This window comes from Neopelma chrysocephalum, unplaced genomic scaffold (assembly GCF_003984885.1).
Source record: "Neopelma chrysocephalum unplaced genomic scaffold, ASM398488v2 Primary Assembly neopelma1_43, whole genome shotgun sequence".
NCBI lineage: Eukaryota > Metazoa > Chordata > Aves > Passeriformes > Pipridae > Neopelma > Neopelma chrysocephalum.
In genome coordinates this window covers 10,656,231-10,682,243 of record NW_020897702.1, presented here as the reverse complement: position 1 = coordinate 10,682,243, position 26,013 = coordinate 10,656,231, and the positions used below count along the sequence as shown (strand labels likewise).

Sequence of the window (26,013 nt, the reverse complement as noted above, 5' to 3'; positions counted from 1 at the left end):
TTAATATATCCAGAAGTTGCCAAATTGCTTATACTGTAATAATTTCATCATGATTTGGGATGGATCAGGGCTGCAGAAAATGAGGCTGAACCTGTAGCAGTGCTACAGCTGAGTTTAGAATAACTTAGGTGATACGTCATAATGAGGGATTTGTGTGTGATTGTGTCAAGAACGAGAGACTGGCCCACCCACAAGACTCTCCTCCACTGCAGTGCCCTGGTAGGTGAAAAGCATAAACAGGTCAGTACGCAGACTGAACACTCTGAAACGCTCTCCTAGCCTTTGGATCTGTATGTCCTTCTGGGGAACTGGAGATGAGGAAGGGGAGTAGTGCTTTCATTGACCTAGATCCCTTGCAGACTTGGGATCTGATTATGATGCTCTCTGAGACTTGTAGAGTGGAAAACAAACTTTATCTCACAGAACTCAATAACTCTCTAAGTTCTGGGATGGTTGATAACCTTTGGTGCTAATATTGCCTTTTGTTCTACATTTGCACAGACCCTGTCCAAATGGGGTTCAGTACATGGTCAAGATTTTGAAGTACAAGAGAAATGCAAATGAGTAAGAATTGCAGTATTATTGCTTAGGACAATTTTAGAAGGAAGGTGTGGACTCTGCAGTTGTGCACACTCAGGTAAATCTTTGGTCTTGACCATGCCAGTGTTAAGACAGCTAAGGGATGAGGTAGCAGGTCCCTCACTAATTACTCTTCCTAAGCAGGGTAGAGAACAGTGAGGAATTACCTCTTTAAAACCAGCTGAAATGTAGTCTGGTAACAGTAAGGAAAGATCTGTTTGCCAAGAAAACTTTGGGAATGGGTAAATGACTTCAAACATCTGTGTGACGGAACTTACAACGATGGCTGTGGTTGTAATGAAGGTGAAGTTATGAGGTAGTTTGGGACTACCACTGTTAAAGAAAACCTTTACATCTATGCAACTATATGTGGCTAGTGACCTTATCCAGTAAGGACAAGACAGCTGAGTTGCCTTCACTGTATAGCTGACATATGGTTCTCTGTTTTGGCCTTTCCACAGTGGGATCCAAGATACAGTGAAAATGGCCCACCAGTAATTCTTCTTCTGTTGAGGAAGTTTCTGTGCCATTAAAGCGGAGTAATACTGATAGAAGATGTTAACTATAGAAACAGTCATGTAAAAGTAGTTGTTCTTTCATTGAGAAAAATTATTTCAGGGAAGATTATCAAATATCACCTATCACGACAGAAGAACAGCGACCAGAAAACAAATCTCTTTCCCAGATGGTCTTTAGGTTCCTTGCTATGTAGTTCCAGGTCTGTTAAACTACATGCTATCTTGCTGAGTAATTTCTGCTCTGCCTTTGTTCATAAAACTACTGTAAAAGAGAAAAAAAATCAGTCTTTGAATCTTGTTTTTAGCCCTACTGGGAATTCTCAAGCTGCAGAGGAATCACAGTTCTTCTTCTCACCTGGAAGTTTTGAGAATTATTTTTGTAGATTTGAACATTACATTAAGTGAATTAAACACCTACATCACAGTGAGATGAGCCTCATGCCTTTAAACAGGTGAACAACGGTCAGAAGTAAAAATAAAATAAATTCAAATGTAAGACAACATTAAAAGAGTATAGTAGAACAAATACCTTATGAGATAGATTTAAGTGCCATAATTTGCCGTCAAGGTAGCATAGCCTTCATCTACACAAAATTCAACTAGACATTGGAACAGTAGAAATCCTTCCATGAGTTTTACAGCAGTGGTTAAATGGACCCTTTGTAACAAAACAAAATACAATCTTGTACCTTAGAGCCAGTGCTGGTGCAAATGTGTCTATATAGGTACAGATAGATCCATTAAACACTTCAGAGGCAAAGAGCATTTTACTTCTACTGTTGCAACTTGATGGGAATTTTTTATCAAAATGCCATTGCATGAGAAAATGCTGTTTTGCTAAAATTCTTTTAATCATTTTAAATATCTGCTTGAGATGTCTTAGATTCAGTGGATATTCACTGAATCTGAGTGAGAGTCCTAGAAAATGCTTAGTAGGACTGGTCAGACTTGTTGGTTGTAAGATGGAGTCTTTAGCCATAGGTGAGCTGATTTAGAGGTCTCTTAGCTGAGGACCTCAAAAAAGCAAGTTTTTTAGATCCACGTTTTACTTAAAAATAAGTATTTAAGAAACTTCAGACTAAATCTGAATAATTTATATTCCAGATCTGTACTATTCCATATTATATCTATCTTCCATATTTCCCTTTTCTCATAGATGATAATAGATTATGAGCTATTGTGTGGGAAAGTAGACTTGAACAAAATTTTATGATGGAAAATCAGGTGTTCTTGTTATTGTGTGCCAGAGCTAGTGCTCAAAAAGATTTTTTCACCTGATGATACAGTTGTGTCTCTGCAATGGTGGCGTTGAGTTCTCTAGGACACAGCTATGAAGCAGGGGTGGGATGGCTCTTTAGCATCCAATCTCATAAACTGAGGGCTCTAAAAATAAGATTATGTCTAGGAGAGCCATGACTGGAGAAAACTAAGTGAAGCAGCATTAATGCACCTGAACAGTGTGTACATCTGCAGAGCACTTGTTCCTTTTCCTGTTCAGTATAATGACTGACTTACAAAAGTGGAGGAAGACAAGAGACTTCATGAGATCTTTCACTCCAAGTGTCATTTCCTTCCATTCTGGGTGCACAACTCAACAAGTAGAGCAGCTTTGGCACAGTATTCACCAGGACTCATGGCGAGCTCCAAGAGTCAGCAAAAGAAAAATGTGTGAGAGATGACTCTTTCCATTTGCTGACTTGTGCCTGAGGTGCTGACTCAGAATAAGGTCTGAAAAGGATGCCTTATGCGGCAACAAAATGTGGCCAGCATCTATTCACCTCTGTGTATTATGGTCTCCTGGTTTCCTCTGAATTTCTGTCAGCTCAATTAGCCTATTATTTGGGAAATAAAAAATACAGGATGGCAAAGACCCCTTGAAAGATGGTTCACTTCTGACTGTGGCTATCACTTGATTGGACTTTGGATAGGCCATCTGGAAGTACTTTGCTCTGAACTTTTCTTTAAAATTACCTACTTGAGAAGCTCTACTGTACCTTGGTACCATCTATTATAGTGTGTCATGATCCTGGATAGTGCAAACATTTTCCCTAATATTTAACCCAAATCTCCTTTGTCACGTTATGATGTTTGCTAGTTGTGCTGTCCCTCACAGACACAGGGAAAACCTGATCACTGTCTTGTTTTCAAATCCTTTATATAGTTTAGAAGATACCTTTATGTCTACTCTAAGACAAACAAACTCAACTCTTTTAGCCTTTTTCCACTGGTCATGCTTTCTTAGATCACTATCATTCTTTCTAATTTCTACTAAACTCACTGAAATCTCACACTACATACCTTGCAAAGTGTTTTTTCCAATAAATAGTGTAGAGGTATAGCCAAAAGGGGGTTGCCATTGTACAGAGGAGTCCTGTTTTGTTGTAAGTTTGACATAGTGTTTTGTTGGATATCAGGGAAAGAATGATTACGAATGTGAGAGACCATGTTTGTAATTTTCATACATGTAAAATGTTAAAAAATATGATGGGAAAATTTGGGGAAAAATCAATATTATTTTTATTAGAAAGACCAGAAGCATTTAGATTTTAGTAATGAATTTAGAAGAATCTCAGCTCTGAAACTTGTCCTTGTTAAATCATATTCAATGTCACAATTGTTTACATAAGCAAGGATAATTAGTACATCTGTAATCACTTTTACTGGCAGTCTATGAAAGAGCTGAATGCTTCAACTTTAGCTCTTTATAAAGTAAAGAATAAGTCAATGTTATGTAATCTAAACTATAAATATTGAACACAAAATTACCAATTAGTGTTAGGTACTAATAGGTCTCTAGGAATAATAATAATAAAAAAATTACAGCATTCTAATTTTAAGCAAAGTTATTAACTAAGAGTTGAGTTTGCAGAATCTTCATTAGAACATCACCTCATTTTTTTCAGCATGTGTTTGCACTGTAAATACTAAACAAATATTGACTAACTCTGAGTGGAAAGGCAGTAAAATTTTTACAGCAGTAAAATTAATTCCTGGAACTACCACAGAGAGCTTGAAAATAAAAGGAATTATCAAGGGAACGATTTCTCCTGATGGCAAGTTCTGCTTTATTTCCAGTACCTGCCCTTCATGTACTGGAAAATTCTGTTCCATAATTGCTTCTTGAATATTGGTATGAAGACTCTTCAAGGTACCTTGGCAGTCATTTCTTTCACGTTTTTTTTTTAACAAGTAATAGTATCACACTTGATTTCCAGGATTAGCCCCAATTTGATTCTCTTTCATATGACCCACAGTCTGTTGTACCTTAATAATGTTATTTTAAAGGGTACCTAAGAGGCTTCTGATATTCAGAAGGCCTGCTATTGGCAGGAGTTTTTCCTTCTGAAGAAATTAGTATATATAGTTATTTTGAATGTGGTTGAGCTTTTATATGTGTTTAAGCAAAACCATTGATACTGTAACAATTTACTTTCTTGTAATAGCTATTTGATAGAAAAATTTAAATTAATAATGATCTCTGATTTATATCAATGACTATGTAAATATTCCTCAAACCTGCAACATTTCTTCTAGATGTTTCCTGTGATGAAATGTTCTAACCTCAATTTTTTTTTGTTCTGTTACAGATATCTATTTCAAAAATGTCCTAGTTCTTGATGTTGAATATTTTACCTCTATTTTGTGAACCCTCTTCATTTTAAGATTAGAAAAAATAGCCCTCTGAAACAGACAATATGGGCCAAGTCATTCCTTTAGGGTATTATTTTAGACAGCTGCACAGCAAATAAGCAGAGTAAGGCTTATTTACACACAGTCATTGAAGCATTCATTCCACTGATTTATAGGACAGCAAAAGGTCTTTGAGACATAGAACAAGCGATTTTGAGCTGAAGTTGAAAGAGAGGATTTTCTATTCTGCCCACCCCCAGCCCCAAAGGTATTAAAAAAATCAATTGTAGGATTTGTTGCCAGAACAGATAGATATAGTACAGTCCTACATCCTGGATAATATTGATCTCAGATGCTGAGTCTCCATTTTTCATACTGTAATCATAATAAGCATTTGCAAAGGTCTTAATAATATAGTATTTTGACATTGCTTCTGTAAAAGGTAAAACATGCATATTTGTTTTTAACTAAACTGTGAAGGCTATGCTGTGACTAATGCTACCAAATGTTTTTGATAGTGAAATGGGCTAAATGTTAGTGTGCTGATTTGGGGAGACCAAAGTGGGGCATAATTTCCACAACCATTGAACATATTCTGATATCATTTAATGTTTTATTGATATTCAGCATTTCTTAATTTAATCTACTTTTAATTAAAAACAATTACACCTCTGAGTATGTGAGCTAGTTATACAAGCTCTCACATATAGGTATTTCCAGAAAGTTCTAGGTCTTATAGTAAGATGAATCCTCCAGGCTCTGCAGATGCCTATTTTTCCTTACTATTTGTAGGGGAACCTTTGATTTTCAGTTAGCACCACAACCTGACATAAGTCAAACAGCAGTCTAATAAGTTATCAAATTAAATGGTAGCTTTGTGGAATTTATTTTGCTTAGCATCCACAAACGTTCCAATTGCAGCTGTAACAAGAAAAAAATAGCAAGACTTAGATGGTGATATTAGTATTACTAGTGTCAATTATATTGTTGGAATATCATGATTTCTGAGTGTCAAAAAATATTATTTTTTGAATTGGAAAAAGTTCAGAAGGATGTCAAATAATTGGCACTTATTTGAACTCTGGAAAATTGACACACTCATAAATATCGGTCTATTTAGCCTATGCAAAGCAAAGGTTAAGAAGCAGAGTGCTCTTACAATTTATAATCTCTTTTACCAAGCCAGGATGACCAGCAGATCAACGTCAACAAGCTTGTCAAGAGCACAACTTAAGCAAATGGAGAAGAAGCTGTCAATGACACCTGGTTACAGTTGTAGAGACAGATCTGACTCCTCTTGTTTGGGTTTAGAGTCCTCCTTGTGCTACCACTGTGTTGGAGATGGTTAAGAGAGGAAGCAGAGTCCAAGACAGGAAGTTTTGGTGGGGTTTTTTTGGAGCAGCAGATCCATTTTTTCAAAAATAAAGATAATAATTGGTATATTGAAGACTACAGAAGTGCCTCTTGCAGACATGCAATGCTACATCTAGCCTGCAGGTGCTGGAGCTTTGATAAGTCTAGGGCAAGGGATGGGTCAGCTGTCTATGACAGTACCTGTTTCTTTCAACTATATCTAAAGTGTTTGTCTCTTCCCACTCCCCCTTCTCCACACATACCCTCCACCCCCAGTACACATCTACAGTACAAGGTCCTAAAGTTATACAAAATTAATCTCTACCATGGAGTTTTGAAAGTAAGTGGTCTGAATAACAGACATCCTTTAGGATTTAAATCAATAGTTTTACTGTTTATTTCTGAAGGTATTTTTTGTCATTATTATTGTTGAAATTCCAAGGATTAAAAATTATTCATATAATTCTTGAATAACATGTATGAAATTTAATCATTCCAGTTTATAGACTTTTGACAATAATTCAAACACAGATTATAAAATTATCTTAATATACTTGTTCCCCTATTCAACAAATGTGCCTGCTTGCAAGCCTGTTGGAAGTCACAAGCAGCTTGTATTGGAATACTAGCAATGCTATTCTAAAAGCAACTAATAAGAAAAAAACAGAAATGCCTGTAAAAATTACTTTAGAATGTCTTTGGAAGGAACAGTCTCTCAATTTCAAAATCACTCAGTTCAGAAGCATTACCAGAATCAGGTACCATTATGGTAAGTGGGACATTTTCTCTTGATTTATTATTAGTCAAAGGCAGAAAAAAATGCTTAAACTCTCTTTTAAAGGTTAAAAATTTATACCTGTTTTACTATACAAGGGAAAGGAACAAAACGAAAACCCTATTATATTTTATGGGGCACAGATTCCTTTAGTTTCCTTCATACGCTATACATTTCAACTTCCTATGTCACCACTGCAAAGATTTCAAATAGAAAATATTTTAGGGAATTTAAAAACTATTTGGATAAGATGTGATAAGTGAATAGGGTATCCTTAAATAAGCTAATTTTCAAGACTCTCAGATCTGACAGATCAATACTGATATTTATGCATTATTTTGGATCAGGTTCAAACACAAAAATGAAGTTTATAATTAGTCAACTGTGGTACTTTTAAAGTTTTTCACAATAATGTCCTTGAGATTGTAACTCCAAATACCAAAGCTTCTCAGAATTTATTTCAAATCATTGAAACATTCTATGCAATTAAAACCCAGTTTCCACACCTTGCAATAGAGTGATTTGTATTATTTAGCTGTCCTTTTCTCTACTCTAGGCAAAGTCTTTATTTTCCTTCAAAAAACATTCAGTTGCACTCCTACATAATTCTGAGAGGAATTCAAGAGCTTTTAGTAGATAACTGAATACTGTTTTCTTTTCTCTCTACCTCACTGTACTATCCTGGTACCACTTTTGATCCTCTTCTGAGCTAAGTCTACGGCTAGTCAAAACTACTGAAAAATGTAGTAGAAGACATGGAAACATGAATTACAATATTTTTCAGATCTGTACTTTCACATATGTGTTTTCACATGTGTGCCAGCCTTGATATGGACATCAGTGTATGGCCAGTTACTGCAGTTATGTCTTTAAAGATTTCTAATTCAGTGGTTGCTCACAGAGAATCTGAAGAATCAATTCCAGTCTAAGTCCAACGTAGAGAATAAACCCTGTCTTTGCTCTTTCCTTACTTTCACTCTTTCTCCCTCAAAGCCAACTTCAAGTAAGTGTTGCATAATTGCTAGATATTATTTCCACAAAATGCATTTAAGAATATTATAACTTGCTTGCAAAATGAAACGTAAAAAATTCTTAAGGGGATGTCAAATAGACAAGTGTGAACAGCTCCGAAACAGCTACAATTGAAAAAAACATGTATACACTAGAGAAGTGCTCAGCATGTACTAAGTCATCACTAGTACTTCATCTTGATATCAGCGGAGTGAGCTAATGATGTCTATATCTATGTCTTCCTCCCACCATTTCCTGCACCCCTGGCAGGCTCTGCACACCAGGAGGCACACACAGTCCAAGACCGGCTGCGAAATCATCCCAAGAGAATTCATCATTACCAGGATCGAGGTCTGCATGAGAAAGTTTCAGTATAGAACATGTAGCAAACCCTAACCACTAAATAAAATGATATACATATATGGTGTAACAATCATTGGAATTACTTCACAAAATCCTTTATTTGTTTCCCATATAGAAGAAAAATTTTTGCAAGCATCATATGATGATGACCCATAAAATTAGTTCATATCTTAAAGGTCATACTCAGGCAAGGAAGCCAGTGAAGTCAACTAATATTTGTTTCAGAAAAAATTGGCTTAGAATTCTACTGGTTTACAGGAATGCAAAAAAACCAAAAGATATACATGAAGGATTGCAGTATGAAGATACTAGACGGTTATTTTTTGCATGTCTTTAAACACATCAATAAAACAAATATATTTCTGTGAATATGAAATATCTTACATTTGATCAGTAACTAAGAGAGATATGAAATAGTTTCTGAAGTTAGACATTTACAGGCAAATCAAAATTGTTTCAAAACTTGCTATGTTGATCCATGGATAATTTATAGTAGTTTTCTATAACCACGAGGGAAAGGAAGAAGCTCAGGAGGGGGAGAGAATTTTGTGCCAATATTTAAATGGAATGACCCTTGATTCTGGGAAAAAGAATAGAAAAGTGATATTAGACACTATTAATAAAGAATTAAGGAGGGTTATTTATGCCAGTCAACAGTTTGTACAAAATAGATGTTGCAAAACTAATACAATACCTATTTAATGAGATTACGAGTTTGACTGGGAAAGGTAGCAGTCCTGATAGAATACAAGCCCTTGTATATAAACCTCTGCAAGGAATTTTACTTGAGTTAGCATGACATCTTGATTGACAAAACAAAACATAAGAAAATTAAGAGATTCAGATTATGAATATGAAATAAACTGCTGACTTGTCTCTAATTGTAAAGAGGGAATAGGTTTCCCTATCTGAGGGCATAGGTTTCCAGCAGGACACACAAGGATTCTTGGTCCAAGCAATGAATTCTTTCAAATTAACATTAAAGAAAAGACAATGCAACTATGGGTGAAATTTACAGATTAAACAATTTAGGGAAGAGGTAAAAAGCAAAGAAGGGTCATCACTGTAGAAAAATCTAGATTATTTGTTTGCCTGGATGTAATTTAATGCAGTTAAACATGAAAGTATCACTGTCTGTTCTGAAAACCATTTTGACCCCCAGAAGACTTTCAAGGGGATTTACCTGGTACAGCAGATGACCAGCTAAAGGTAAACCTCTGCTCTGCTTCTTTCATACTTCTATGTCCTTGGCCAACTAAACAGCAAAATATCAAGAAGAGCAGATATATTCAGCATAGTGATTCCAATCCTGATTTATTGTAATCAAGACAAGTGGAAGAAAGCTGCAATGCACACCTCTGCAGATAATTTCATACCTTTAGCTACAGAAATATAAATATTTTAAAATGTGCAATGATATTCACATTTGAATGAATATAAGCTTAGTAAATTTTCAGAGCATTGTACTTTTGAACTTCATTCTTGGATTTTTCTTTTCATGGAGTTTTTCATTTCTATACAGTTGTATATAATATAAGGTGCTAACCCTGGTGTTCAGTGACAGGACGTATAGGAATGGTTCAAAGCTGCATCAGGCATGCTTCAGTCTTAATATTATGGAACATTTCTTTACTGAGTGGTCAAACACTGTAGCAGGCTTTCTAGAGAGGTGTTTGGTGCCCCAAGTCTGTCAATGTTTAAGAAGCATTTGGACAATCCTTTTAGTAACGACATGCATCAACTTTTGGTCAGCCCTGAAATGGTCAGACAAATGGACTAGATGATCATTGTAGATCCTTTCCAAACGGAACTACTCTATTCTATTCCATTCTAATCAACATGTCCCCTTAATGTTTTAGGAAACGATGTCTTTTTATCATCCTATTAATTGTATTAATCATATCAATAACAATTTACAGAGATTACATTGCGCGTAAGAAAACAGCACACATCCTTTTACTGGCATTACATCTATTAAAAAATAACATTTTTTGCTTTATAATCAGAAATCTAAGTAAGAAAATATTGTGTTATTTATTCCTAAACTAAAGTATCAATGCTATCAAAAGCAATAAGAATTTAATGAAATATAATTCTAAAAGCCATCTAGTTTTGGTATTTATACGATTTTTGTGTTTTTAAAAGTATATAAAAAGCTAAAGTAACTTTTAAGTCATTGTGTTTTGAAGCATCTTATGACAGTGTAGAATCATAAAGTCATTCAGACTGGAAGGGGCCTCAGGAGGTCCCCGGTCCAATCTCCCACTCACAGCTGGGTCAGCTATTCAGTCAGAACAGGCTGATCTAGGTGAGGCTTGAAAGCCCTGAAGTTCAGAGACTTCAGAATCTGGACAGCCTTTGCCACTGTCTGACTGTCCTTGGGAAAAATCTTCTCCATCCATCCTGAACTGAATTTTGAAGTTACACTGTTAGTTCCTTGTCCTGGTGCCACATTCTGCTCTGTATTGCCTGGCTCCTTTTCCTCAATACTTCCTTGAAGTTCTAGTTCAAGAAGTTGGGTATTTGTATTGCAATAAACATTTTTGTATTTTTAGCATAATAAATAGCCATTTTGCTTAAACACAAGTGAGAACCCTTCCGTTGGCAACCATTTTAGCATCATGTTCACTGATTTTCATAAGGATTTTGGTGGCACCTATCATAATATCTGTGGACAATCATGTTAATTTAACACAAAACAACCTCATAGCCAAATGCTGACAGAGCTATCTGCATAATTTAACAAAGGACATGGTAACAGGAGGACAAAATATGGATGTCTTCTTCAATCTAGCAGAGCACAACAAAAGCCCAAGGCTGAATGTTGAAACCATGCCAATTTGTGCCAGAAATAAGGTGTACACTTTTAACACTGGAGATAAATAATGTTTCAAACAACCTGCTTGAGGTCATGGCACATTCTTCTGGAAATATTAAACAAGACTGGATGCTTTATCCCCTAAAATATATACTCTACTTCAAACAGGAATTAAATAGGGAGCATCCTGTGGCTTGTGTTAAGCAGGGGGTCAGACTAGGTGATCACAATGGTCCCTTCTGGCCTTAACTTCTATGAATCTAAGTGGAACATAGCATCAGGAGAACTCAAATCCCCTCAGAGATTTAATAAAAGCAAAGAGCACATGACTGACCCAGAGGCAATTTTGAGAGTTGCTAGCATGACTGACTGTTGATAATGTAGGGCTCTGCCAAGTGGCCAGGCACTGGCACTGATAGGACACATTTCACAACTGACATCTGGAATTTCAGGTAATTGTGTGCATCACATGCAGCAAAGCTAATGACTAGAGAAGACAAGGAAGGCACTAATCTACTAGGAAAGTGATTATTTTAAAGAAACAAAAGAAAATTCAATTTTCTCTAATTTTATCTCTTCCAAAATTTAATAATAGGATTTGTTAATTGAGAATTGCAGGTGTTTGGTTTTTTTTAATTATTGTCATGGTTAAACCCCAGCCAGCAACTAAGCCCCAAACAGCCATTTGCTCACTCCCTTGGGTGGGATGGGGAGAGAACTGAAAGAACAAAAATGAACACACATATAGCAACATACTTCTAAATAAATATCTAGTAGTTATGAACACTGCTTATCAAATTTATTCATATTGTAACACTGGTATTTATTTTGAATTTTTAGCTGAAAACTTTATTAATAATTCTGCAGTGAAAACCAGAGAAACCATAAAGGAAGACATAGTTATAGCTGATAGAGTGTCTGAGACTGGGTTTTTCATTTCCATATCTCTGTACACTATGTGTGAGTCAATGTTATTGTTTAATAGTCACTTCTTTCTTTTACCATCTCTATTATTTTCTTGTATTCTGGAAACACTTCACTAATTTCCATATATTTATCTCTCATTTACAATGAGACAACTCCCAGAAACAGAGGATGAAACTGATTTCATCTAAATTTAAAAGTACACAGCACAAACATCTGTTTTTGGTTTAGTCATCCTAGGCTGCTCCCTCAGAAATCAGTAAAGAGAAATTAGCACTTTGGAAGTGTGATTCGTCTGATCTGCTGTAGATGTACACTTGAGGACGAGAATCATTTTTCCTTCAGTCCGGAAAACAGACAACTGAGAGAAAGGATCCGAAATGCAAAGGGGTTACAAAATCATGAATGGCCTGCAAAAAGGTAAAATGAGATCAGCTGCCCAGTGTTTCTGAAAGAAAAAAAAAAGAGAAATAGAAGACATTATACAAAGATGACTGTAGCTTCATTAAATCAACCACACTAAAAATGAACAAGAGGAAGTAGAGTGAAAAATAGACCTATGGAACTCCATGCCAAAGGACTGCTTAAAGTGCATATGGGTGTTAAAAGAAGATTGTACAAGGAGATGTAAAAGAAATAATTTTCAAATTGCTAAAATTTTAAAATTACATGCACAGCATGAAAATCCTTTGAGTTGAAATAGCCAGAGACCAGAAGAGTAATCAGGAAAAGTACCATATATATGCTCACCCTTCCCTGAGGTAGGTAGACCTCTGGTCAGCCTAAATATGGTTCTGTTGTGCTCATACACTGACTATAATAGATGGAGTGGAGATAGTTTAAGAAGCAAGTTAAAATCTACGCTGCAGATGACTGTATTTGATCAGATGAAATCCACCGAGTGACTTTGAAGACAAAATCAGCTCAGGTTTAAAATAGATTATATGTGGGAGAAGAAGGAAAATCAGCCAATAAGGTGCTGGATTTAGCATTTTTGTAGGCAAACCAACTTCCCACCACAGTTCTGCTTGTACCTGGTTCCTGCAGTCCATTAATGTAATCATAGGGCTGTTGGCTTTTCAAATAATACTTCTGAAGTTCTTGAAATCTGAAATTGAATAAAGTTTACCCCCACAAGTTAAAAAGGACTGCTGCAGTTTAACCGCAGCTGGTAGCTAAACCCCAGCAGGATGAGGGAGACAATCAGAAGGGCAAAAGTAAGAATAATTACTTACATAGCCCACCAGAGGGACCTGATTCTTTTTTATTTACAAAAGGAGATTCAGCTGAATAGACACCTTGGTTTTAATTTAAACTAGGTTAAATTTAAACTCAGCTTCATTTCTGTAAAGGTTAAAATTATTTTATGCTGATATATTTGGAGGGTAGGGAGTTGTATATCTGTATAAATCCATGCAGTCATTGAACAGAGAAACTAAGGTTTGTTTCAACTATCTTCCTATCAAGACATGGCTCTTCTCCACATCAGAATTGGATGTAAAAAAACCTGTAGTATGTTCATCTATGACCTTAAAAGAGCATCTCAGCAGATTATTTCAATTAATATAACACCTATTTTTTTCATATACTTAATATTGCACACGTAAAAGCCTTCATGTTGTCTCTCCTTTCCTATGACTCCTGTCAGATCTTGTAATCAGCTTGACATATACATATCATCATGTTCTCTTTTTAGAAACTGGCTTTCCTTTGACCTTAACTGACTACTGTAGTGGAAGTCCTGGCAAGGAGCAATACTTTAAGAGCTGAATGAGCAATACTTTACTGCCTTTAAGAGCAGAGTGAGAAAACAGTGTTTAAAAGGCTCTGCAGAGTTCAGGGCTCTCTATATGGTCCATTCTCATAATATTTCCTTGATTTCCTGACAGAAAATCTGAGCAATGTCAGCAGGCATGGGCTTCTGCCCAGTTTGCTTTCCTCTTACCTTTCTCTCCCTTCTCCAAAACTGGTGTCAGATATATAATGAAGCTCAATATAGTCTGCAGGATCCAGAATAATGTATCTTATATTTATACTATAGTGATACTGCCATATCACCCGAGATAACAGACACTTGATATATACAATGCATGCATTTTTTGAACAGCTGAATTATAGTTTCCTTAGATCAAAAAATAAAATTAAGCCAAAATGTGTAGCAACATTACTCAAATCAGATGATCACATTGAATTTTTTATACTAGAGATTTAACCAGAGAAAAGCTTAAAGCAAGTGGTTAAAACAACTCTCCAGACTTCCCATATGTTTTTAAACAGAATGTGGAATGAAGGGGGAAAACATAAAAACCCCCACGTTTATAGTATATTTTGAAGGATAAATGACTGTACCTACTGTAACAAGTCTCAGTGTGTTTCAAATGTGTGGAGCACCAGAGAACATACAGAAAGAAACTGATCTTTAGCTAACAGCAGAGCAGAGAGGTTTTTAAAATGTCAAGTTCATGTATGCAGAGTGAATTATTGTTCAACATTGTAGACTGAAAGGGATATAGATCAACAGGCACTTTTTTTGACAAAATATCTGCATTTCTCAAGCAGTTTTATGGAATATGTGAGAGGATCTTTGGCAATTTATAGTATGCTGAAGACTAGACAGAGAAATAATCTGCTGTAACAAATAGAACAACACTGTGAATAGAGATGGTGGAAAATATCCTTTAGTGGCTTGTGGAAACCAATGCAGTTTAGGGTTTTTCTCTATCTCACTATTGTTCATGCGGTTTGAGTACTAGATGATAAAGAAGCTAACATGAGGATTTATCAGGAAATTACAATGCTGATTTTTCTGATGACGTTACTTGGCTCAACTCTGTGTATTGATGGTAAACAAAAGACCCACCAAACAACAAGAAAATCAAAACAAAACAGTTTGATGGTTTCATCAATAAAAGGAAAACAAAAAATATGGTTATTAACATCCCAAAAGGAGCATAACTTCAGAAAGAGAAATATTAAAAGAAATAAGTCACTTTTTCTATCCAGATTGAAACCTTGGAATGAAAATGATACTGTGGTAGATATCTGGCAATGATGACCAAATGCTGCTAATGGCTTTTATAACCTTGAAAAGATTTGGAAAAATAGTACAATTAGCATTGTCCCCAAAATGATTTTTCAAAACTGTCATCTTTATGAAACAGTCATAAAGATTTTTAGTAGTGGTTAGGAAGAACTATTAACTAATTCAAAAGCTTTGATTGACGGGATTTATCCAAACTTATTGGGAAGTTCATTATACTGTAATTTCTAAGGAAAGAAGCCAAAGTCGTTAATCAGACATGAGGGAAGACTGGAGATCAACATATTCAGGATAAGCTTTAAGAGTAATATCAATGTGACCTTTCTATCAAGTAGTAACACAAACACCATTCAGAAGTAGAAGATGAATGAGAGCTAAGAAAACCTAAGTGAGACAATAGGCAAAGAAACCCAGTTCATCAACATGACACTAAAAAACTGAAGACCATATCAAAATAATTATATAAATTGCAGAAACCAGGGCCCAGCCCATGAACAGGATGGTGCAGAAAATTAGATAAGAATAAGAAAAAAATACTTTTCTTCACTAAAAGATTTCAGATGTTATAAAAGATTTCAGCTCCTCAAGGAGAGCTGAATAATCCTTTTAGGAGTTTTGATCAGTTTCTCACTATTCACAGTTCAGCTGTGCCTGAAGTCCTTCCCCAGTATGTTGATTACGCTTAAGAGATACTAACCAGCAAATTAGTTTTAAAAAAGCCAATTGTGAAGGGATTCCTTCATGACCCCCTACCATTCTCCATTTAACATGGATCTCAGTCAGATTTAAGAAGCAGTCTAAAGTGTAATGAAGAGATCTCCTGAGTCAGCTTCTCCTCATTTTCCTCAGGGACTTTGATCCAGTGTTATAAATGGCACGAGAAGTCTGACTGCTAACACCTAGGAGCACAGCAAAAGGGTCTTTCCTGTAAAACCTTATTGGAACAGGAGCCCATCCTCTATATTCAAGGATTCTCTTTTTGTTAGAAAATGTTACTATTTTTTTTATCCCAGAGTTTTCTAATAAATATATTCAAAATACTGTCCAAAGCTAATATTTTACTAGTTTGTATTTGCTTTTAATTTCAAGTAGTGTATTCAGTTTCTATGTTTACTCAACATCAATATTTGAATAGTCTTTCAGAGACACATGCTAAAGCCATGGCCAATCAAGCCTGGCTAATGTTATACATCTATTTAAACCTGACCTTCAACTCTTCTCTCTGATCAACCAGTGTCTTCACTGTTCTTCAGCTAATGGATTTTTAGCACCACATGTGAAGTGTAGAGTGTGCATCAGCATCTTTTACATTCACTCTCTCCAGAAGACAGAAGAAAGGAAATATCTGACTAAAAATGCCTAAATGGATTCAGCTGTAGAAACACAACCTATTTGTTTGCAGAGGGGCGACTGAATGACAGAGCTCAGTTTAAATGTGGCAAACTGTCAACTTAATTGAAACTAATAAATATACGTGTGAAGGGGAGCAGACATCCAGTTTATTGTTTGTGGTTTTTTTTCTCCTGTAAATTCTGCCCAGTGAAAGCTGGCCACATCTTTCTGTTTGACTGTAAAGAGTCCCTTTCCTTTCTGACTTTATTTTTATTGGTTTAGGTATTCATTTAAGGCCTTCAACAGACATGGAAAAATACAGTAATCTGAGGACAAAGGAAATTCATTGTAAGATTACTACAGTATCTTTGAACGTAAGAGTATGGATTTCCACAAAGAAATTCACATGAAGTCATGCCTACTTTTCAATTTAATAGAAACATATCAACATAATATGATATAATGTCATACTGAATAGAGGTACATTTATATTGCATTAGCTTTCACTTAAGTAACTAGAAACTTTGCAAGGGAATCACTACTCTCTACACAGACTTTAACTTATTTCTTTTTCCCATTAACCTCTTCACAATCTTCCTACTTGTTGGCCATCTATTATCACTATAGTTTAGTTTTAAACCCTTCGTCTAGAAAATTTTTCACATGTAACTTTAAGCATTCAAAAAATCTTCCACAGTTCAGTAGTAAAACTCTTGTGTGCATCACATGAATGGTTGGTGGCTTGCGTTGTTAGGCCACTAATATGGGAACTTGCACACAATTTCTGGGCAATAACTAAGCACAAAGGCAAAGGGACATGGGTAGCTAATGGTTAACTACTACTGATAGTTGAAAGAAGTCTGTTTTAAATGTGATATGATGAGTTTGGGGTCCTCTGTGGAATTCACAGTCTTTAATTCTGACTACTGCTAAAATCTTTGGGGGATGTCTCTTTTGGTATGCAGTACCTTGCATTCACTTTCTTATTTATAGGTCAAAATGCATGCAAAAGCTTTCATTCAAAAGTATATGCCCAAAGGGATTTGCAGTAATGCAAAACTCTCAGGAAAATTTATAAAAGGAACCAAAGACCTTAGAATCAAGGCATACAGAATTCACGTCTATTAACACACTGATCTCAGATAATGAAAAATCTGATAAATCATAGGACAAAGGAACCTATTACGCAATTTATTCTGATCTCCTACATTGCACAGACTATAACTTTTCACCAAGTAATATCCTGATCTGTGGATGAGCTAATGCTCTTCTAAAAAGACAAACAGCTTTACTTTAAACTTTAGTGGCAGATACTCTGTCTGAATCCCTTATAGTAGTTCTAGTGGTTAATCACACTGATTGTGTCATAGATGTGGTTGATTTCTGCACAGAGTTTACCTAGCATTCTCTGTTAGCCTTTGGATGTCAGTATGCCTTTACTTTATCAGATAGCTCTCTGCTATAAGGATTTTTTCCTCAACACTACTGTCATCATTTCATGATCACTAAACCTCTTCTTTGATAAATCAAATGGAGAGAGATTCTACAAGGATTTCAAAAAATTTTGGATTTTTTTTCCACCTCTGTTCTGACCTCGTTTAGTAGGGCTGTTGAAGCATTGACTTAATTGGTTTACATGGCATAGTAAGTGGCCTAGCAACTCTGTACATAACTTTCTGCTTCTACACCCCCTATTACCTCAGCCACAACTGGGGAAAACGCATACCGGGCCAGTATGACCTGTATTCCTGGTTCCTAGGCATATGGACTTTTGTTTGGCTTTAAATGAGAAAAATACATCAAGGGACTCTCAGGAACCAATTTTTACATTATTATTCTTTTTGTCTCAACCAGTTTCACTCATCTACAAATTTCATTACAGCTTTATGTTTGCTTCCAGTAAAGTACTTGATTAGCACTGGGCCAAAGAGAGATTCTTCCTGATAGTCATCCATACTTAATTGACTGAAGATGCCTATATCCTCCACCAGCTGTTACAAGCAAATTAAAGCCTGGATCACTTATATTCTCCATTTATTTCTGCATTCAGATTTAACAGTTAGTCCTCAAGGATAGGGTACCCTACCAAACACTTCATACAATTTATATGGGCTACAGTAATAAACCTTAGACATGAAGGCATTAGTTTAATTCATATTCAAGCAATCTATAAAATAATTATTAGTCTGCTTATAATGACAGTAAAACTTACCATTCCAATTATCTGGCTATCACCTCTCTTTCTCAATAATAATTTAGCCTAAATTGATAGAAACTTCCTGATGCCCCCCCTTTCTGTGATACTATGCTCACCCCTTCATTTCTGCATCAAATCATAAGCTTGATAAAAGGTTTTCCTCAAGAACTGGAGAGGGGGGTGAGTCATCTCTGACCCAAGTTCTTACCTCACTCTTTAAAGAAGCGTGATACTGATGTTTTCTTCATCTTGGGTAATTTTTTATATTTTTGTGAAAAATCACCTTAACTTGTTCTTTTGTGATTGATTATCCCTAAATCCAGTTTTACCTTGTTTCCAGGTTGCATTCCTTTAATAATCAGGGAATGATCAATCATTTGTGCCTTGCATTTAGAGCTGTGTGGCCTTTGCTATCATCCTGTGCTCGTACATTCAGGGCCTTATAATCTTGTGTTGTGAGTACCCATTGCAACCTTTTTCACAGCAGCCTCCATGCTGCTTTCAGGTCATACAACTGATATTTTACTAGTTCAGTGTAGTAACCCATACATCCTTGTCCTAGGGCCATTAATAGCACATTTTACAAAAGCAGCAATGTGGACAGTGTGCTCTGATAACTGCTGACTATCAGTATCCATCAGTTATGGCAATAATACTGGTAAATTTTTTTTACTATACAATCCATAGCTGGAGTCAAGTCCTATCTTTTTACTTTTTCTTTTCTCTTTTTTTTTAATCAAGTTTAATCATTCTTATGCTTACCTAAACAAATAAGAAAATGAAGAAGTAAACCAAAGCAATCCATTTCTCTATGCAGAAAGCAAGAAAACCTCTCTTGGTATATGCGCTCTGCTTTTCACAGATAGGCACAATCTTGTTTTGGCAACATTTGGAGTCAGTTCTGGTCTGATTCACAGAAGTTTCTTTACCGTAGACTACCTTCTTGCCATAAAGGTTCATTGAAGGTAATGAAGCAAATTCACTTCTACAGAATTGTAATTGCTCTGGCACTGTTTCTCCCTGAAAGTGACTGAAAAGAATTAGCAGATTTTTAAGTTCCTGCTAACTAATAAAGGTATCTGATTGTTTGGTGGGCTTTATATCAGATTTCTGGAAAAGGAAAAAATGAAATTATATAAACTATACTGAAATTCTAGCTGTTGCACTTGTCCTTATACAGACTCAAAATGCATATATGACAGCAACACTAACAGTCTGAGACTGACTTATCTATTATAGGCTGGTTTTATCCTCTGATCACAGCATAAAGCTTTCATGACTAAGACAGAAAGATTTTTGAGGAGTGTTACACTTCAGTGAAACCAAAAAACCACTCTTGGTATAGGTCTACACAGGTCAGTGGTTCTAATTCTTCACCAAAATGCTACAGTCCTCACCAAAGTCAATGAAAAATGAAAATGACAGGAAATTTTGCCTTGTATGGTAACGATTGAATTTAGCATGTCTTGTCAAGTAAATACATTTAAAGACAAACTGTATTGCAGCTCTATGTCTAGTTGCAATTTCTGAAAAACATATTGTAGTATATATATATGATATGTAATGAATGCACTCATTTTGAGTGCCCAACAGCATTGAGCAGAGAGCATGGAATATTTCTACCAAACACAATGAATCTAGAAAAACTTTTTATTTGTTTTTCTTAGGAAGAGTAATCTTTGCTCTGGTAGCTACCTACTGATGAAGAACAAAATTAAATGGTAATAAATTAGTATAAGTTGCAAAGAATCTTTAAATGAGTTTGTAAAAGACGAAATTCACAAGAATTTGCCCATTGTATCCTAATTTCCTTTTCAAATGATCAAGAATCCTTTGCAAAGAAAAGGAGTGGTTTGATACAGGGATGATATAAGGACTTCCAAGGAGCTTGACTCAATCTTCAAGTCTGTCATACCTTTACTATGTGACTTTAGTCATTGAAGCAATTAATTGGATGAAACTTAGCTGTGAAGAAGCATTGTTAACAGAGATAAAGACATTAAACTGTCTTTATAGTTGGTAGAAAGAAAAATCCAGTTTTAGTGTGTGATTTCTCTGATCTTTAGATACTTGGTTGATGTTGAGGAGAATTATAGCCTGAAAGTGCTTGTTTTTAAATCCTGATTTAAAAGGGCCCCAAAATCACTGGCTTACATATGGATACCTACACCATGGACAACTATAACTGTTCAAATGATCCCTGCCACTTATATATTTGTGTATATTTGTGCCTTATTTTCTGCATAGAAATTAAGGAAAACTATGTTATTTTTACAGTTGTTTGCTTTTTTTTAGTCTATATAGACCATATATTCTCAAGATAAGGTCTTCTCTCATTTTTATACAAATGAGATTTTAGCATGGAACAGTTCAACCACTACATTGATATGAACATATTCAAAGTTTTAAGAAATAATCTCTAAATCAATTTTAATAAATTATTTTTCTGACTCAAAATTAGATTTCAATTTTTGCTTAAAGTAATATAGTTTCTCTTTAATGGCACATATATCTGCAAATTGCCAGAGCATCTCAATGTCAAGATACACTTGAATATATGAAATGTCATTCCGAAAAATCATAGCCTCAACAATGATCCCATTTTGCTAATTGCATCATCAACTAAAACCCCACCCTAAACCAAAAAAAAATAAATTTTTCAATCATTTCATCCCTCTCTAGAATGCAGGTGCTACACTTAACTATAAGGTGATGTTGCTACTATGAAGCAAGTATGCGCAAATTAACGCTAAGACAAAGCACCTGAGTGATTTTGGACTTTGCATAATTTATTGAGAATGTGTCTCCTCCTGATGAATACTTTTAGACAGCAGAAGGATGAGAACATCATAGAATCATAGAATAGTTTAGCTCTCTAGTAACCAGAGAAGTGAATTTGGACATGTAGATTTCTGAATTTCAGTAATATGGGGGATTTAAATTTTGTTAGTTTTGTTTTTGTAAATTCTGATATTGTTCAATCACTAACATTTGAAAAATAACATTAATGGATAGAAAAGGATTAAAGACCACTAAATGTAAATCCCAATAGGCTTAAATTCTCTCAGTTATTCAACTTAGTGAGAACCTCTAAGTCTTTTCCAAAATATAGATGGGTATGTAAGTACGACAAATAAAAAAAAGCTAAGATTTCACCCTGTACAACAACCACAACTGAAAATGAGCTACCACACTACCATGTGGTGCTGTAAAATCATCTGGCTTGCTGTGAACAAGGGCTTGACACTGCAAAGTTAAAATCTCTAGGTGACTCTTATATGAGGGCGCCTAACTGTTGCTGACTTCCTTATGTGTTGGACAAGCTGGCTTGGCACTGAAGAAATATTGCAGAAGGGTGTACTCCCACCAGAAAATATGAGTAACCGCCATGATTCTTTAGGATGACTGCACGAGGGAAGTCATATGCCACACTGAATTTTTATTTTACTCTTTGAGGGACGTTTTCATATATGAATAAGTTTTCTGACAGTGTCTTCTTTATAACAAGTATCTCTGTAATATCACCCAGTGAATGATCTGAAATGTTAGAACAAATATTTTGTCTAATTGTAATTAGGTAGTATTTTTTCACTGCTACTTCATTCTCAGTTTCATCTAACATTTCAGAAAAAATATATTTTTCTTAAAAAAACCCAATTTTATGTTAAATTTTTTTATCATATCCTAATAATTCAAAATATTTCAACTTTAGAAATAATTAATTACATATGGCCTATATCCAAGGCTCCCACACATATTCAGTAGGTCTGAATGTCTGAAAATTCCTGCCATGAAGCTACATGGACACCAGCAAGACAGGTTTCACAGCGTATTGGGTCTGGCTGGGATGGAGTTCATTTCCCCACAGCAGCTCTCACAGTGCTGTGCTTTGCATTGGTAGCTAGAAAGGTGTTGATAACACACCAGTGTTTTGGCTACTGCTGGGCACTCCTGGTACAGCGTCAGCACTGTCTCTCAATATTCTTTCCCTCCCTCCCCGCTGTCAAAGACAAGATTCTGAGAGGGGACACAAGTAGGCCAGCTGACCCAAACTAACCAAAGGGATATGCCATACCATATGGCATCAGCTCAGAAATAAAAGCTAAGGAAAGGAGGAGGAAGTGCTGAAGCCCTGCTTCCCAGGAGGTGGCCTGACTTGTTAATGGCCAGTAGAGAATAAACCTTGTTATTTTCCTCTTCACTTGTGAGCATGCAAACCTTCACTTTCGCTTTAGTAAACTACCTTGTCTCAACCTACAAGTTGTTTTCCATCTTATTCTCTCTCCCCTGTCTGGATGGGACAGGGGAGTGATAGAGTGGCTTGGTGAGCACCTGGCATCCATCCAAGGTCAACCACCACACACAGATACCAAGCTAAGGAAATAGGGGTGGTTAATTAATTCTGTGTTAATATATGTATCCCATGAAAACTCTGCCTTTCCATTGATTCACACTGAAGTAGAAAAGCTGAGACATTTTAATTAAATAACAACTTTTTCCACACAAAAAAAATCCTCCAAAAATTTGAGCTGATATTTTAAAAACAAAATTAAATATATTTATTTCTCAATTAATTGTTATCATTTTAAGTTATATCTATTATTTTTATTTCAAATTTCTACAAAGCCAAAACTTTATATAAATATTATAAAGCTGTTCATTTTAGATTGTAGGTAGGAAAAACTTAAAATATTCCATACTTTAAAAATAATTTTATCTCTTCTCTGCAACAGGCTTGCTTTCTCTGTAGCTTCAACATGTTTTACTGCTATTCATTTAAAAACTTTCAGAGACCTACAGTTTAGTACCATGTAAATACCAAAAGTAAATTAAATCATAGTCCCTTCTTGGCAGATGCATCAATATTTATTACTTAATTCATATCCCAACTGAATTTCTCTCCTAATTGTAAGCACGCAAATAATGAGCTTCTTTTATCAGGCCATTATGTCATGATAGCTGAAGAGTCTTCAGAGATTTGCACTTTTCATAAGCTTTCTAGAACTTGCCTGCTATGTCACCTGGTCTGCACTGAACTCATGCATATAGCTATTTTATTACCTGCTAAGTATTTTGATTACAGATTCTAATCTTTAAAATAAAGCAATCTCTCCTGATACCTTCCAGTCACAGTCTCCTAGCAACAAAGCTTACTCCCCTTGATTCTGAATGTAGAAGAATTTATGGATACTTAAGCTTTTATGTTTTATTTCAATCAGGCTCTCTTTTTCTCAAGAAAGGCTTTGTTTCCTTAAAATGCTATAAATCAGTGCAAGATCACAAATAGGGAATTTTAAACATCTTTTGTTAAACAAAACAACACCTTAACACACTTATAATCTTAATGGAATTCACTTGGGCCACACTCATTATTTTCTGTATATGATGCTGGCAGGATTAGATAGCAGTAGGAGAAAGTTCCCTTCCTAAAAGTGTAAGAGGAGTCTGTAGTTAGTAGAGTAGCAAATTTCTCAAACCTAAATTCTTATTTAATACACAGAAAACAGCTTGCTTTTATTCGTTGAAGATTTTATCCTATTAGGCACACTAAAATAGCAAACCTTTATTGTCAAAATCTTATTCAGTACTCATCATCAAAGATTTAGTTGAAGATTTGACTTCTTTATTCTATAATGCAAAGTATTATAGGCAAAACCTGCAAAGTTCACAAACTGTTTTCTTCCTGTCTTGTGGCCTTTGCACAGCTGTGTGAAGCCACGCAGCACTGAGTGCTCTCCAGTTCATTGCATTACTATGCTCCTTTCTGCTACTGGCACTTAACACTAATACTTGAGAGGGCAGTTCAGTAATTCTAACCCATTTATCAGCTCAAGCGTATAAGAGATTTGTATTCTATTTATCTGGTCATCTTGAGGATACCAAATATTATTATATTCATGCTGTATAATCTTTCTGTTAGTGTACAGAAGTTGTATTTAACACATGGTAATCTCACCTCCCACTTCAGTCCAAAAGCAGAAAGCTTTCTAAAGTCTTTGTTTAGTAAGCATGAGCTTATAAGGAGAGGCAGAAAGACTGTGACTGTCATTCTACCACTATGTTTTCTTAATGTTCCCCCAAGTATGATTCTTTCCAGCTTATTCTATTTCCTTTCTTCTAGTTTGGTCAAAATTTGAAGAGGGTAGATGCCTCAAAGATCTCAAGATACAATGAGATGTTGGGTAGAGGAAAGATCCTTCAGATACTAAGCCTTTATAATGTCCAAGATCACAGGAAAGAGAGAGGTACCAGACTGCAAGTTTCATTAGTCCCAATATGCAGAGAAATTGTAGTTATTACTAGAGATCATCAGAGACTATACTATAGTCTCAGGTCATTTTCCAGACTCCCAAATAATTTTGTCAAAAGATGTTTTATTATTTTTCAGTTTCAGTTTTTGCCTTTGTTTGTTTGTTTTTTGTTTGGGGGTTTTGTTTGGTTTTTTTGTTGTTGTTTTTTGGTGGTGGTGGTTTTTCGGGTTTCTTTGTTACTGAACAATTCCAGTATTAGACAAGCTAATGCCTATTCTTTTTTCTGAAGTGAACTTTCAGAAGATACTTGATCATCTTGTAGCCTTCTAACATGGATTTGCTGAAGAAGAATCCAGTATGTTACAGCATGGTTGTCTGAGCCAATTTTCTATCAACACTTTAATAATTGCTATGACCTCTTATCTTCTAATGAAATATTTTTCTATTACACTTCTATCTATAGCTATGGCCTTGGCTTCCTGTGCTGCTCACATAATCCTTGTGATGCCTCGCTTATTCTGTGGAATGTTTCTCCAGGAGTATTTCTGCAGCAGCTCCAGAGAAATAAGAATCGGTGTACCCTTTCTAATTTGTGTCATCTGAACAGAAGCTGACCAACACTCTATTTTTCTCTTATTTCTGTGGACTTTCCATTTGTCAGTGTTAGAATAAACTCTAAGGATATTTGCAGGCAACTTATTACTTGAAAATTTAACTTCAGTGCTGTCAGTAAATTATGATTTCTTCCGTGTCAATCTCTTTAGAGACCTTCTATCACACCTTGATAATTCCTTGTTGAAATGATAAGGCAGTGAGTCTGACTGTAAATCCACTGACCCATCACGCATGGAAAGTCCATTACCTTATTGCTTTATGCTTGAAAAAAAATATGTGTTACTGTGAAGTCACAAGAGTCATCATCTCTTACTTTTTGTCTTGTCACACTAAAGCATCTGGGAACAATTATAGCAATTTGCAGAAGCTCTTGTCAGGGGACTGCAGGGGCTAGTGCTCCCTGATGACACAGGGCAGAGCCTGGCAATCAGGGCCGGTGCCACCGCCCCAGACACCAAGCAGGGCAGCTGGGGGCAGCTTAGGCAGCACCAGCCCACAGCACTGACCCGGGGATAGGGACAGGAAAAAGGACAGTGGTAGGGATAGGGACAGGGACAGGAATAGGGATAGGGATAGGGATAGGGATAGGGATAGGGATAGGGATAGG

General features: G+C 35.7%; 1 long non-coding RNA gene across 1 annotated transcript; it reads left to right on the top strand.

Annotated features, from left to right (window-relative positions):
• The first annotated feature begins 200 nt into the window (after positions 1-200).
• Positions 201-6,109, top strand: LOC113964904. The gene is made up of 4 exons (XR_003533336.1): positions 201-240; positions 1,981-2,078; positions 4,904-4,995; positions 5,910-6,109. It is a non-coding gene; the product is annotated as an uncharacterized LOC113964904 (long non-coding RNA).
• Positions 6,110-26,013: the final 19,904 nt, after the last annotated feature.